The sequence below is a fragment of the Pongo abelii genome, chromosome 7, assembly GCF_028885655.2.
Source record: "Pongo abelii isolate AG06213 chromosome 7, NHGRI_mPonAbe1-v2.0_pri, whole genome shotgun sequence".
NCBI lineage: Eukaryota > Metazoa > Chordata > Mammalia > Primates > Hominidae > Pongo > Pongo abelii.
In genome coordinates this window covers 66,295,034-66,307,187 of record NC_071992.2, presented here as the reverse complement: position 1 = coordinate 66,307,187, position 12,154 = coordinate 66,295,034, and the positions used below count along the sequence as shown (strand labels likewise).

General features: G+C 40.4%; 1 protein-coding gene across 7 annotated transcripts in view; it reads left to right on the top strand.

The window, feature by feature from the left end:
- PXDNL (peroxidasin like) overlaps positions 1–12,154 on the top strand; it is a 522,985-nt gene that overhangs the window by 155,597 nt on the left and 355,234 nt on the right. The window contains exon 1 of one of the 7 annotated variants that reach the window (XM_054561595.2): positions 6,927–7,940. The exons of the other annotated variants lie outside the window; for them this stretch is intronic. The gene's annotated coding sequence lies outside the window, so the exon portion shown is untranslated. Of the gene's footprint in view, positions 1–6,926; positions 7,941–12,154 lie in introns of those variants that run through there. 7 annotated transcript variants of the gene reach the window in all.

Genomic DNA, 12,154 nt, shown 5'->3' with positions numbered 1-12,154 from the left:
TTTTTGATGTTTTCCTTATTTATTTGTAAAAGGCAAAATAATAAGACTATTAACCCTTTCTAATTTATAATAATCATCTTAGATTATTTGCCTTTCGCTTTTTATTTTTTATTGTGAGTTATTACATTTTTAAAGTTATACATATCTTTTGAAGTAATCATTTGTCATTTGTTTCATTTTTTATACCCACAGAATATTTCATCATTCAAATCTTATATTTTTAGTATTTGGCTTTTTTGAGTTAGATTTAACTTCTTATCTATTTGGAAATGATTTTGATATTTCAGATGAGTTGAGGATTTAACTTTTTTCCATTAATTCTAGGTTAATTCTCATGCATATAAAGCAACATGATTATAAAAACTACTATTGTCTCCAGGCATCCTGCTCAATGAGTGCTGCAAATACTGGTCTGGGAGCCTGCTAGTCAAGTAGGACTTATTAAATTAGAGACCTCGCCCCCCTGATTGGGGAACAGGAGGAGAACCACTAGCAATTACTGCTATTTCGCTGATTCCTATTTCATTATATGAGGCAGTGGGGCGGCAGAGGCTTCCATGCTTCTGTTACTCCAACTACTGGCTCATGGCCACTATGAATCATTCCAGGCTGGGAAGAAAGCATGGCTGTGGTTTCTTATATTACGTTATCTCCAGGGACATGGACATGCCAAGCCATTGCTTTGGGCTGTTATCACATTACCAAGAGAGTTCTAGAGGACTATTTAAAAACAAATTCATAGTGTACTTGGCTCGAGAGTGAATCTGTTTCCCAGATTGATCTCCTGCTCATCCCATTGGGAGGAAGAACTGAGGACAGAGATTACACATACTTCCCTATGGCTCATTAGAAAGAATGAGAATATTAGTGGCAGAGGATGTTAGTCTTTAAGCATTCCATCTCAGAGTGTGGCAAGGGTATTTGAATTTACTCAATGGGAAGAACTTCTGAAATTTGAATATCTAAATTGGTGCTAAAATATATCATGTTACTTATACTCCTTATGTAATATTCATTAATTCATTAAATATTTGTTGCTGCAGGTACTCCTTTAAAAATGTAACGGGAAACGTAATGGATAACACAAAAACATAACAATATGCCAATATTCTTGATAAATAATATAGCAATAAAAGTAAAAAATGGATTCAAGAAGTCGGGAGACAACATGTTCATTAGCGTGTATGAATAAGGGAGATGAGGTTCTGAGACTTCAAGAGGAAGACAGATTTGATGAGTGCTTTGAAGCCAACTTTTGTTTTAAACACTACAATGCCTATGTGTATATGTATGTATGTGTGTATGTAGGTAAACAAAGAAGGGGTTAAAATTGAAGAGGATAGAGAAGAATTCAGAGTGGAGAAAATGATATTAGCCCTGACCCAGAGAATAAGTGACAGCAGAGTTCCCAGAGAGGCTAAGTAGGCAGTGGTGAGCCCAGGAGAGCCCAGCTATATGGGGCTAAATTAGTGGTTTTTGGGGAGATGGCTTTACTTGTGAGGGCTTTGCCAAATGTAGGGCTATTATTTTGGTTGCCATAGTAATTGGGGAACATGAACTGGCATTTGAAGAATGAAGGCATGGCCTGTTAGACAACCTGTATTATGTGGGGCAGACCTAATTGGTAAAGAACTTTCCCATGTCCTCAACTTTCAAAATTTCCCAGCAGACATTAATCTAGGTGAAAAACTGTGCATAATAATCTGAGCCCAGAACCCACTTGCATTTTACATGAGGTTTCTAGTAGAGTTGTCAGAGGGTGGCAATACCTATAATCAGAATAGGAAGGGAAGAGAATAAAAGCAGCACAGTGAGACACATTGGTTTGTGCCAATGACAAAAACAAACAAACAGAAATTGTCTGAATTTGTTTTCTATTGCTGAATAACACTGAGTTCCTGCCAACAATATCCATTTATTAGTTCCCAGTCTGCCAGTCAGCTGTCTGGGCATCCCATGGCTAGGTTCTTGATCAGGGTCTCCCACAGCTGAGATGGTGTCAGCTTGGACTGCTGTCTCACCTGAGGCTGGGGTTCTTTGCAGGCCATGCAGGCTGTTGGCAAAATTAACTTCCTTGTAGTCATAGGACTGAGGTCCTGTTTCCTGGCTGTCATCTGGCGACCATTCTTAGCTCTTAGTGACTGCCCACTGCTCTCTTCCATGTGGCTTTCTCCACAAAATGTCCATTTGCTCCTTCAAGACCAGCAAGAGAATGTCTGTTGCTTCAAATCTCTGACTTTTCCTCTAACTTCTGGACCCAGATTTAAAGAGCTCATGCAATTAAGTGAGGCCCACCTGAATAATCTCCCATTTGATTAAGTCAAAGTCAACTGATTAGTAACCTTAATCACATCTCCAAAATTCCTTTTGCACGTAACAGTATAATCACACAGTGACATTCCATAGGCTCTGCCCACACTGAATGGAAGAGAATTATACAAGCATATGCAGTGTGTAAAATGGAGCTGGGTTCTGGGCTTAGATCATTATGCACAGGTTTTCCACCTCGATTAATGTCTGCTTGGAAATTTTGAAAGTTGAGGATATGGGAATCTTGGGGGCTATCCTGGAATTAATGCCTTTTACACTGTCTAGAAGCATCCAGACTACTTTGCGCTGGGACACTTATGTTCATGGTGACGATGGAATACTTAATCGGACCTGGTAAATCCTAGTCTTAACTTTTGCTTTGGCCTTGACAGTGGATCAGTTGCAAAGAGATTATGTGAGATCTGTGAACTGGACACAATGACTGCTCCTTTCCTGTTAGAAATCATAGATATTTTATAAGCATGTGGATGCATGTGCTAGCAGCCATAAAACCAAACGCAGCTTTGATTTACTGCCCTCTAGGTGGGAACACGTAGCATAGATATTGGTATCCTATTGTAGTGATTCTGAACTGCTAATTTAAACTGGCTCATTTGTCAAGTGTAATTTTCTTTTATACATTATTTTATTCAATCTGGAGGTTTTGACATGTAAGTGGGTGGGAGGGAAAGGGGCAGAAAATCCATTTTGGAACACTTAAGGTAAGAACAATGTATTTGAGGGGGAAGAGGAAAGTGAACCTTGAAATCTGATTGTGTTTTCTGCCTTCCTCCTTGCTACACTGAAGCTGTTTGCCTACACATCAGTCTCGCATGCCTTGGAATCTCTACCTCTTTTCTTATAGTCCTGCTAAAACTCAGGACAGCTTGAAAGCATGTTCTATCAAGAGGCTTTTTTGTTCAGGGAATTTAGAGGAGCTTAGAGGAGAAGACAAGAAAAAACCACCTCTTGGGGAGCTTCTTCTTTGCTCCAGGATCTTACTTATGAACAAAATTTTAAGTGTAGAATACCACATTGCTAATTCCGGGGGCAATGTTGTACAGCAGATCTCTGGATCTCTTCCCTCTTGTGTAATTGAGACTTTATGTCTGTTTCTTACTAATTCCCCATTCCCCTCTCCCCAATATTAGATAAAGGATTATTTTCCAAAAAATATAAGGAGATTCGATAACTCAGTAGCAAAAAGAAGCAAAAATCTGATTTTTAAAATAGGCTAAAGACTTGAATCATTTCTCCAAAGAAGACAACAGGCAGATGAAAAATTGCTTAATGTCACTAATCATTCGGGAAATGCAAATCAAAGCCACAATGAGGTATTGCCTTAATTGATACCAAATGAGGTATCAATTGGGGTGAGGTGATACCTCACTGTGGCTTTGATTTGCATTTCTAATAGGCATATGTATATATATGAAAGACAATTGGTGTTAGTAAGGATGTGGAGAAATTGGAACCCTTGTACACTGTTGGTAGGAATGCAAAATGGTGCAGCCACCATGGAAAACAGTATGGAGATTCCTCAAAAAATTAAAAATAAAACTACCATATGGTCCAAAAATTCCACTTCTGAATATTTATCAAAAATGATTGAAATCAGGATCTTGAAGAGATATTAGCGCTCTGGTGGTTCCTTAATTGTAGGACTGGCAGAACCTGGGAACTTGTTAAACTGGAAATTCCCAACCTCCCACTCCAGCACTACTACTTCATCAACCGCTGGGGTGGGGCCCAGCAATCCCTTCTTAACAAGCCCTTTGGGAAATGCTGATAACCTCTGGATTGAGAACCACTGCTTTAGTCAAATCATACAACTTTCTCTCTCTCTCGTATGGTCATAGCTGTATCATTTGTTTCTCTACTCTGTCTCTGAGCTTCTTCTTACTGAAAAAGCAATAATATTATACACATTTCTAAGAAATCAGACTATTTGGGTTAACAAAGGCGAGCTTGATTGCAGCTGAAGAGGAGGTAGGCTAGGGGAGAGTAAGTGGCATGAGGCTGTCGCAGATGTGCAGCCCAGTCATTCAGCAGCAAACAGGTTAAGGACAGAGCTGTGTGTGAACAGAGGGCCCCGAATGCATACATAGAGCTGCTCATTCTCCAGGCATGTGAACACCGTACCAATTACAAAGGCCCCTCACCCCCTTCAAAGAGTTCCTCAGCACTCGCAGGAGGAGATGAGGCAAAAGACTTGCTATAAGATTCTTGGTGTCATTGCCTATTCTCTTTTGGTTTTTAATATTTGAACAATGCAATGGTAGACAGTAGCCCACAGTAGCAAACATATCCAGAAAATGCCAACTGTTTCGGCAGTCCTTTCAAATAAAAATTCTCTGGATGGAATTTTTTTCTATAAAACTCTTTCTGAGCATGTAAGATCATATTTAAAATATTCTATGCAGATCATTTTATGGTCTTTGTAATGTTCAAGATATGATAGCTGTTTTTTTAACCATAGCATTTATATAACATAATTTGCTAAATGTATTTTAGCACTGGAATGTAAAAATCACTTTCCTCTTACAGTTATCTCTGAATGGTATGATTCTACGTACTTTTCTGCTTTATAGCTTTTCATATTTTAAAATATTTTTACAATAAGCGTATACTAGTACATTATGAAATATATCTTAAATGTGATCTTAGCCTATCTGCTGTCTTTTGTATGATAGATTTATACAGATCTCATAATGAAGAACGTTGAGTGTACTCATGCCCAGTGGAAACATAGTGCCCACTGAGAGGTGGAGTCTCAGTGGGTGCTGTGTGCAGACCATGTGCTACAAATATGGCATTGCACATATGTGGAAAAAAATGCTTCAAAACTGCAGTAAAGCTATGGTTTCAATTTACAAGTTGGATTGTTTTGAAAATGCTAGTGTTCTTTTCGATTAATTAACATAACAATATTGTTGTCCGTGGCCATGTGCTGGACATTTCCTGAGACGGGGTGGGAGGAGAGGGCAGCAGGGCTTGAGACACATGCCAGGCCCTGGGTGACTCTGCAGCCCTGTTTACCCACAGATCTGCAGCAGTGTGTGGGCTGAGGGCCCCAGGGCCCTTGCCCAGGAAAACCAGAGGATGCATGTAGACTCCTCCAGGGAACCTCAAGAATGAATACATACCAGGGAACCAGATACCCATTTTTGATTCTGTAGGACAAGAAGTGGGAGAGAAAGTTCAGAGAGAAATGCACAAAAAATTCCGGGATTGGTACTGATAGCCAAGGTGGGGTGGGGTGTGGAAATAAGAGGTAAAACAACGATGAAGAGCAGTTCTCTTATGGGGACTTCCGTAGGGTGACTGGTGGCGTTAGGGGGCTGGGGTCTTGGGGATGGGAGGGTTTGTGTTTGTCCTACGAAATCTGAAGAAACCTCCTTCTTTCGTTGTTTTCCTGTGTTCTTATAAAGAGTTTGGTCCATTGAATGGGTCAGCTCCATGCATTCTCAGGTCCACTGAAAAAGTGCACCAGTCCTGTATTGAATCGACAGTCTTAAGATCCCCTTCTGGCTCTGGGGGTGACAGTTAGCTCTCTTCTGGACGAAAAACCACATGTGTCTGGACAAAAAACCACAACATGTCCCACTGACTTTTCTGGGGAAATCCCAAAACCCTGGTCTTCTAGGGTTCAGTTAGTTCTAGAAATGTGGTGTGAGGGGAAATTCCATACTAAAATAGCACCATCTCCTGCTGATTAACTGAATGTGTTCCACCTCATTAATTCCTTAATCACGTATCTTCACAACAGTCCTATGAGACAGAAACAATTTGACGAGAAAATTGAGGCACAGGGACACTAAAAACCTGCCAAGATCACACAGCGAGCGAGCAGTAGTACTACATGGGAGACTCGTTGTCTGGCCACCCGGCTGCAGGGCACCCGTGGTCACTGCTGTGGCCTCGCACCTCCGTGAGATGACAGGAAGGCACCAGAGATTTACTGGCATTTTTTTCCCCACTCAAGAAAAGTAAATTTGTGTTTGCCACTAGGATTTAGTTTCACTAAATAATACCAAAAAAAGCATTGTTTTTGAAAATATGTATATATGTAATCAGTTTCTTTTAAACACACATATACAGGATTAAATATATCAAGAAAACAATTTTTTTCTCTGTAATACACCTTCATTTATAAAATTGTCACTGGAAGATGCCTGTGCACTATTAGATATAAACTTCATTGTCAAGGCACTCATGAAAACTCTGGAAAATTCAAGAAACAGCCAAGCAAAGAGTATTATTCCTAGTTTTCTGTGTTTTGAAGATAACAACTCTATTTCACACCTCAAAAGCCTCTTCCCAAGCCACATGCACCCCACATGCAGGCACCACACAGACACCCGGCCTTTGGTGAAACCATTTCTGCCTACGCAGTGACTCTCCATTGTGGATAAGATGAGATCACAGTGCTAGGTCATCAGCATGAGCCTCGAGACTTGGATGCTCCATCATAAATGGGAAGGAAATCATCAGAGCTTATTGTAAATGAAGACAAAGTGAATATTTTCAAGCATAAATCAAATATAAGTGATAGGAATAGAAGTAGCCTGTGAACTTTACAGTGTCTCATTCACATACAAGTTTCAGGGAATAACTTAAAATTGAATGAAACAATTCTTTGTAGCTAATGAACATGTGTCCCAGGAGAGAGTTATGAGTGCACAAACAGGGACAACTTTGGCCCTTTCATGAAGCATCCTGACTCTGGTGAAGTTGTTCTGATGGGATGCTTAGCTTCCAGAAGGCGATGCTTATTCATGAAATGAGCACTTATCAGGCCATTGTTCTGTGCAAGGTAAGGACATTCAACTACCAGGCTTTGAAATTCTAACAAAGCATGCACAACACTGCACCACATGCCAAAATGTCCCTCTGGAAGTCAAAACATGAAGCCCACATGCAAAGCAAAATGTCTAGTCCCTGACTCCTCAGGAATGACCACATTAAATCAAAAGGATGCACGTAGATCCAAGGGTGGGCATAAAGTCATACTACTACTAATAGTAGATATAAATTATTGAGCATGATGTGTCAGTCACTTTATGTCAGCAATCTCTATATTCTCCACCCCGATTTAGCAAATCCTACTCCTATTTACAAATGATACGTTAAGTAATTTGTTCAAGGTTGCACAAGACCTATGACTGACCTGGGGTGTTTTAGCTGATCTATATGCATCATAATATCTCATGGAATCCCTATTTGTAGATGAGAAGACTGGGGCTTAAGGGGTTTATGCAAAGTACCTGATGTCATAATACTATAGTACGAGGCCTAGACTTCTGAGCAGGTTTCTCTGTCCAATATGCGTGTACTCTTTCCACTGTAACAGCCCATTTCCCAGGCTTCAAAATAAAGAGGATGCATTGTCTAGCCTAAAACAAATTTTCAACTAAAAGGAAGAAAGGAATGCTTATAACTTTAGAGTGGGAAAAGTGCCAGTTTTTTCCTCTGCATTACCTCGATCATAGGATTGCATCCACCTGATTTCTTGGGACTGTTTGCTTATATGTTTTTTCTGCCAAACCAGATTCTTTGAAACCCTTGTCTTCAAAGATTTGTGTCTCACTCATCATTTCTCCAGAACTTAGAACAACGTCAGGCATGTGGTAGGTATGAAACAAATGCTGATAGATTGAGTTTGGTTTTATGTAGTCAAAACAATCCAGTTAAAATAAGTAGTAATTGTTAAATCATTATCAGCTTCTATTTTTTTATGTTAAATTCTACAGAGTACTTTCGGGACACACAAAAATAGGTGTGGACTAAATGTTTAAGTAACCCATTACAACATGACAAGCAGGTGCTCTGCTTTAAGTGTTTCAGTGATCTCTACTGAAGAAACAAGTCTGAGAACTGATGACATTAAGTTACCCAAGAATGTAATTCTTCAAGTTGGGTTCTTGAAGATCCACCATATGCCTCCTACTTCTCCTTTTACTGAGGAGTGCCGGAGCTGTGTCAGGACAAATGCTTCAAGAATAATGTTTTATGCCGCAATGGAGATCCAAAGATATCCTTCTTCATACGTGATGTTCTGTGAGCAACATGCCTTCTCTTTACAAGAGGTTTTATGAGAAAATCTTTATGGCCCTTCTTAGTTATGTGATTTTAAGCCCTGCAAACTCTTTATTGTCATTCAGCACGTAGTCCAGGAACTCATCATAGCCTTTCTGAGGAAGGAGTCCCTATTCCTTCTAGCAGTATTAGCTGGAACCCAGCTACCCTTATGGTTTAGTGCAGCTACCAAATACTTCAGGAGTTAAACTGAAGGTTCTATATTTACTTTCATTGTGGAATGATAAATAAATTAGTGTGCTTTTAGAAAAGTTATAAATTATCCAAAGATTTATTTTGGGAAAAGATTTTTTATGAAGTAGTATATGTCGATTTAGAAGAAACCATCATTCTACATTATGTTTTAGGCTATTTCCTAAATAAAAGCCATTTGTTTTGGAAATAGTGACTTCAAAATAATTGTTATTTATTCATTTATTTTTAACTTTTTAACACCTAAGTCCATTAATTAATACAAGAGCTATCAGTTCTATTGCATACCGGAAATATAGCACAAGATGATGTTTTATAAGCAAGGCTCTCAGATCACTCTGGATTGAGTCATTTTATGCACTGGAACTGGTCAGTCACTGTATGATCAAGCAAGTCTTTAGGTTTTAACTAGGTTATCACTCTAAATCCTCATCAAACAATTGAGAAATTTCTCTTCTCCTGAATGGAGTAGATGAATACATTTTTTTCTGTTGCTTTAAGCAGCAGAGAATAATGATTTGGCCGATTATAGGAAACGTAGGTAATATATTACACAGATTATCCGTTTGTGTCAAAAAATAATCAGGAGATCATGCGATAATGACCAAGAGGTATGCAGGGTGATGCCAGGCTCTGAACAACGGAAAATTACTCAGCTATTTGGCAACAGAAATGCTTACTAAGTATTTTCCTCCACTTCACCAAAACAAACGGGAGAAGTAATTAGAAACAAAGCAGTAGGCTTTCATCTTCTACATTAGAGCTTCAAGTAAACAATCCTGTTTGAATCCTGCAGCTACTGCAACTGGAACTGTTTTGGCTTAATGATTCAGTTAAGAGGATAAGCCTCTGTGCTCTCTGGTTCGTTTTTCTTCGTATCTTGACCGATTTCAGGAGGTGATTCCCACCTGGAATGCTACCCTTAGCCCTGAGGTGTTTATTCCTGGGTTGTCTGAAAAAATTTTTGACAGAGTTACTTATTGATCTTCTTCTTTTTCATCAAAGAATGTTTATTACTTGGTCAAGGGATATATGACACTGAGCTAGATAATATATAGTGATGAGAAAAGAATATGAAAATGAACCTATCCTAATTATTCAAAAAACTAATTGTGATAGAAGAGATGGAGGCATTTGGCAAGAGATACATTATTTCCACACGGTTTGGTAATTCTACACCAGGTAGGAGCAGCTAGACAATTCTGGCACAGGGGCTGTTGGAGAACAGGATAGGGAGGACTGGTGGTCAAAGATGAGTCTGGCCAGGCATGGTGGCTCACGCCTGTAATCCCAGTATTTTGGGAGGCCAGGGCAGGCAGATCACTTGAGGTCACGAGTTCGAGACCAGCCTGGCCAACATGGTGAAACCGCATCTCTACTAAAAATACAAAAATTAGCTGGGCATGGTGGCATGTGCCTGTAATTCTAGCTACTCGGGAGGCTGAGGCAGGATAATTGCTTGAACCTGGCAAGCAGAGGTTGTGGTGAGCCAAAATCATGCTACTGCACTCCAGCCTGGGTGACAGAGCAAGATTCCATCTCAAAAAAAAAAAAAAAAAAAAAAAGAGTCCATTCTGGGAGAACCACAGAGAAAGTGGACACTCATCAGAGAGCAAATGGCCAGCATAGGTGAAGGCACCAAAGGGTTTAGAAGATGCAAGTGGAGCATTCTTAGGAGGTAAAGATAACAGCGTCAGTAATAGAGTCAACAACAATCTAAGTAATAAGGCACGTTTACTGAGGACTTACCGTCTATATCTGTTCTTCCATGTGATTATCTTAACCCTGTTATAAGGAGGAACAAAGGCTTAGAGCTGTTAGTAACTTGCTCCAAACAACACAGATTATTGAATGTTATGCAATGGATGACCAGACAAAAATTATAAGAGATGTAATGGGTTAAGAATCTATATGCGTGACTTTTAGAAAGTCTGCTTTCTATATTGACTGAAGTGGAGCTCCATTGCAGCAGGAAAACCATTGAAGGGTGTCTTTATCTGTCTGTGCTGCTATAACAGATTATAAGTCTGGGCAATTTTTTTTTTTTTTTTTTTTGAGATGGAGCCTTGCTCTGTCACCCAGGCTGGAGTGCAGTGGTGCGATCTCGGCTCACTGCAACCTCTGCCTCCCAGGTTCAAGTGATTCTCCTGCCTCAGCCTCCCGAATAACTGGGACTACAGGCACGTGCTACTGCACCCAGCTAATTTTTGTATTTTTAGTAGAGACAGGGTTTCACCATATTGGTCAGGCTGGTCTTGAACTCGGGACCTCATGATCCGCCCACCTCTGCCTCCCAAAGTGCTGGGATTACAGGCGTGAGCCACCGCACCTGGCCGAGCCTGGGCAATTTCTACAGGACAGAAATTTATGTCTCACAGTTCTGGAAGTCTGAGATCAAAGGGCTGGTAGGTTTGGTTGTCTGATGAGGGATGCTGTCTGATTCCAAGGTGGTGCCTTGCTGCTGTGTCTTCTGGAGGGAAGGAATGCTGTATCCTCAGGTTGCAGAAGGTAGAAAGCAAGTGAATCCAATGCTGCAGGAAGCCTCTTTTATAAGGGCCTTAATCTCATCCACAAAAGAGGTCCTAATCACCTCTTAAAGGCCCCACCTCTTAATACTATCGCATTGGCAACATCTGAAATTTGGAGGGGAGACATTCAGACCTCGAAAAGGGGAGCAACATTGCTCCAAATGGAGAAATGACTAGGGTTTATAAGAGCAAGTGAGTTCCAAGGGTGTGGAACAGGTGCATTGAAGAAGTAGGAGAGTGCTTAGCAAATGATGGGCCATGTAGAATAAATGGCAGGTAATAGCTCAGAGCTAGTTCTCAGTTTCCCAAGGACTCATGGACCGTTTCTACTAGAGAAGGCCTTCCAGGTCGTCGAATTAAGAAATCTAAGTCCAGGGGAAATAATGTAATTTGTCCACATCTAACAAAGGGTAGCAGAGTGTTAACTAAACGCTTTGGAATGAGACAAATCTGGACCTGAAACCGGGCTTGGTTTATGCTTGGGCAAGTTAATATTCAGTTACGTTTCATATAAAATAGGAGCGGCATGCCAGTTTAACATGGCAAAGTGTAAGAAGGCTGCACAGCGCCCATGGGGCAGTCACTTTTGCTGCCGTGATGGGTATGGCAGGACCAGGAGCCAAACCCCTGAAGCTCAGGTCCATGCTCCTCAGCACAGCAAGCTGCCCCAACAGCCACACCAATGCCACTTGGAATTTCAGAGTAAAGACTTTCATCCAGGCTAAACTCATGATATAATCCATTTCAGTGTGCTGCTTTCCCTAGAGAACTTATAACTCAATCATAGTCACTTATGTTAAGTGAACAATACAAAACTCCTGAGTCTGAGGTTATCTGAAGGAAGCAATCTGCAAGAAGTTTCTCTTTCCAAAGTCATGACATCTAATTATTTCAGGCATTCTCCCTTACGCTCGATTCAAGACAGTCAATTTGCCATTATTTCCTTTACGTTTCAGTTAACGAGTGCTGAGGGATTCCAGCTCCCAGGGCTATTCAGCTTGAGTCATCGAACCCATCTCGGTACC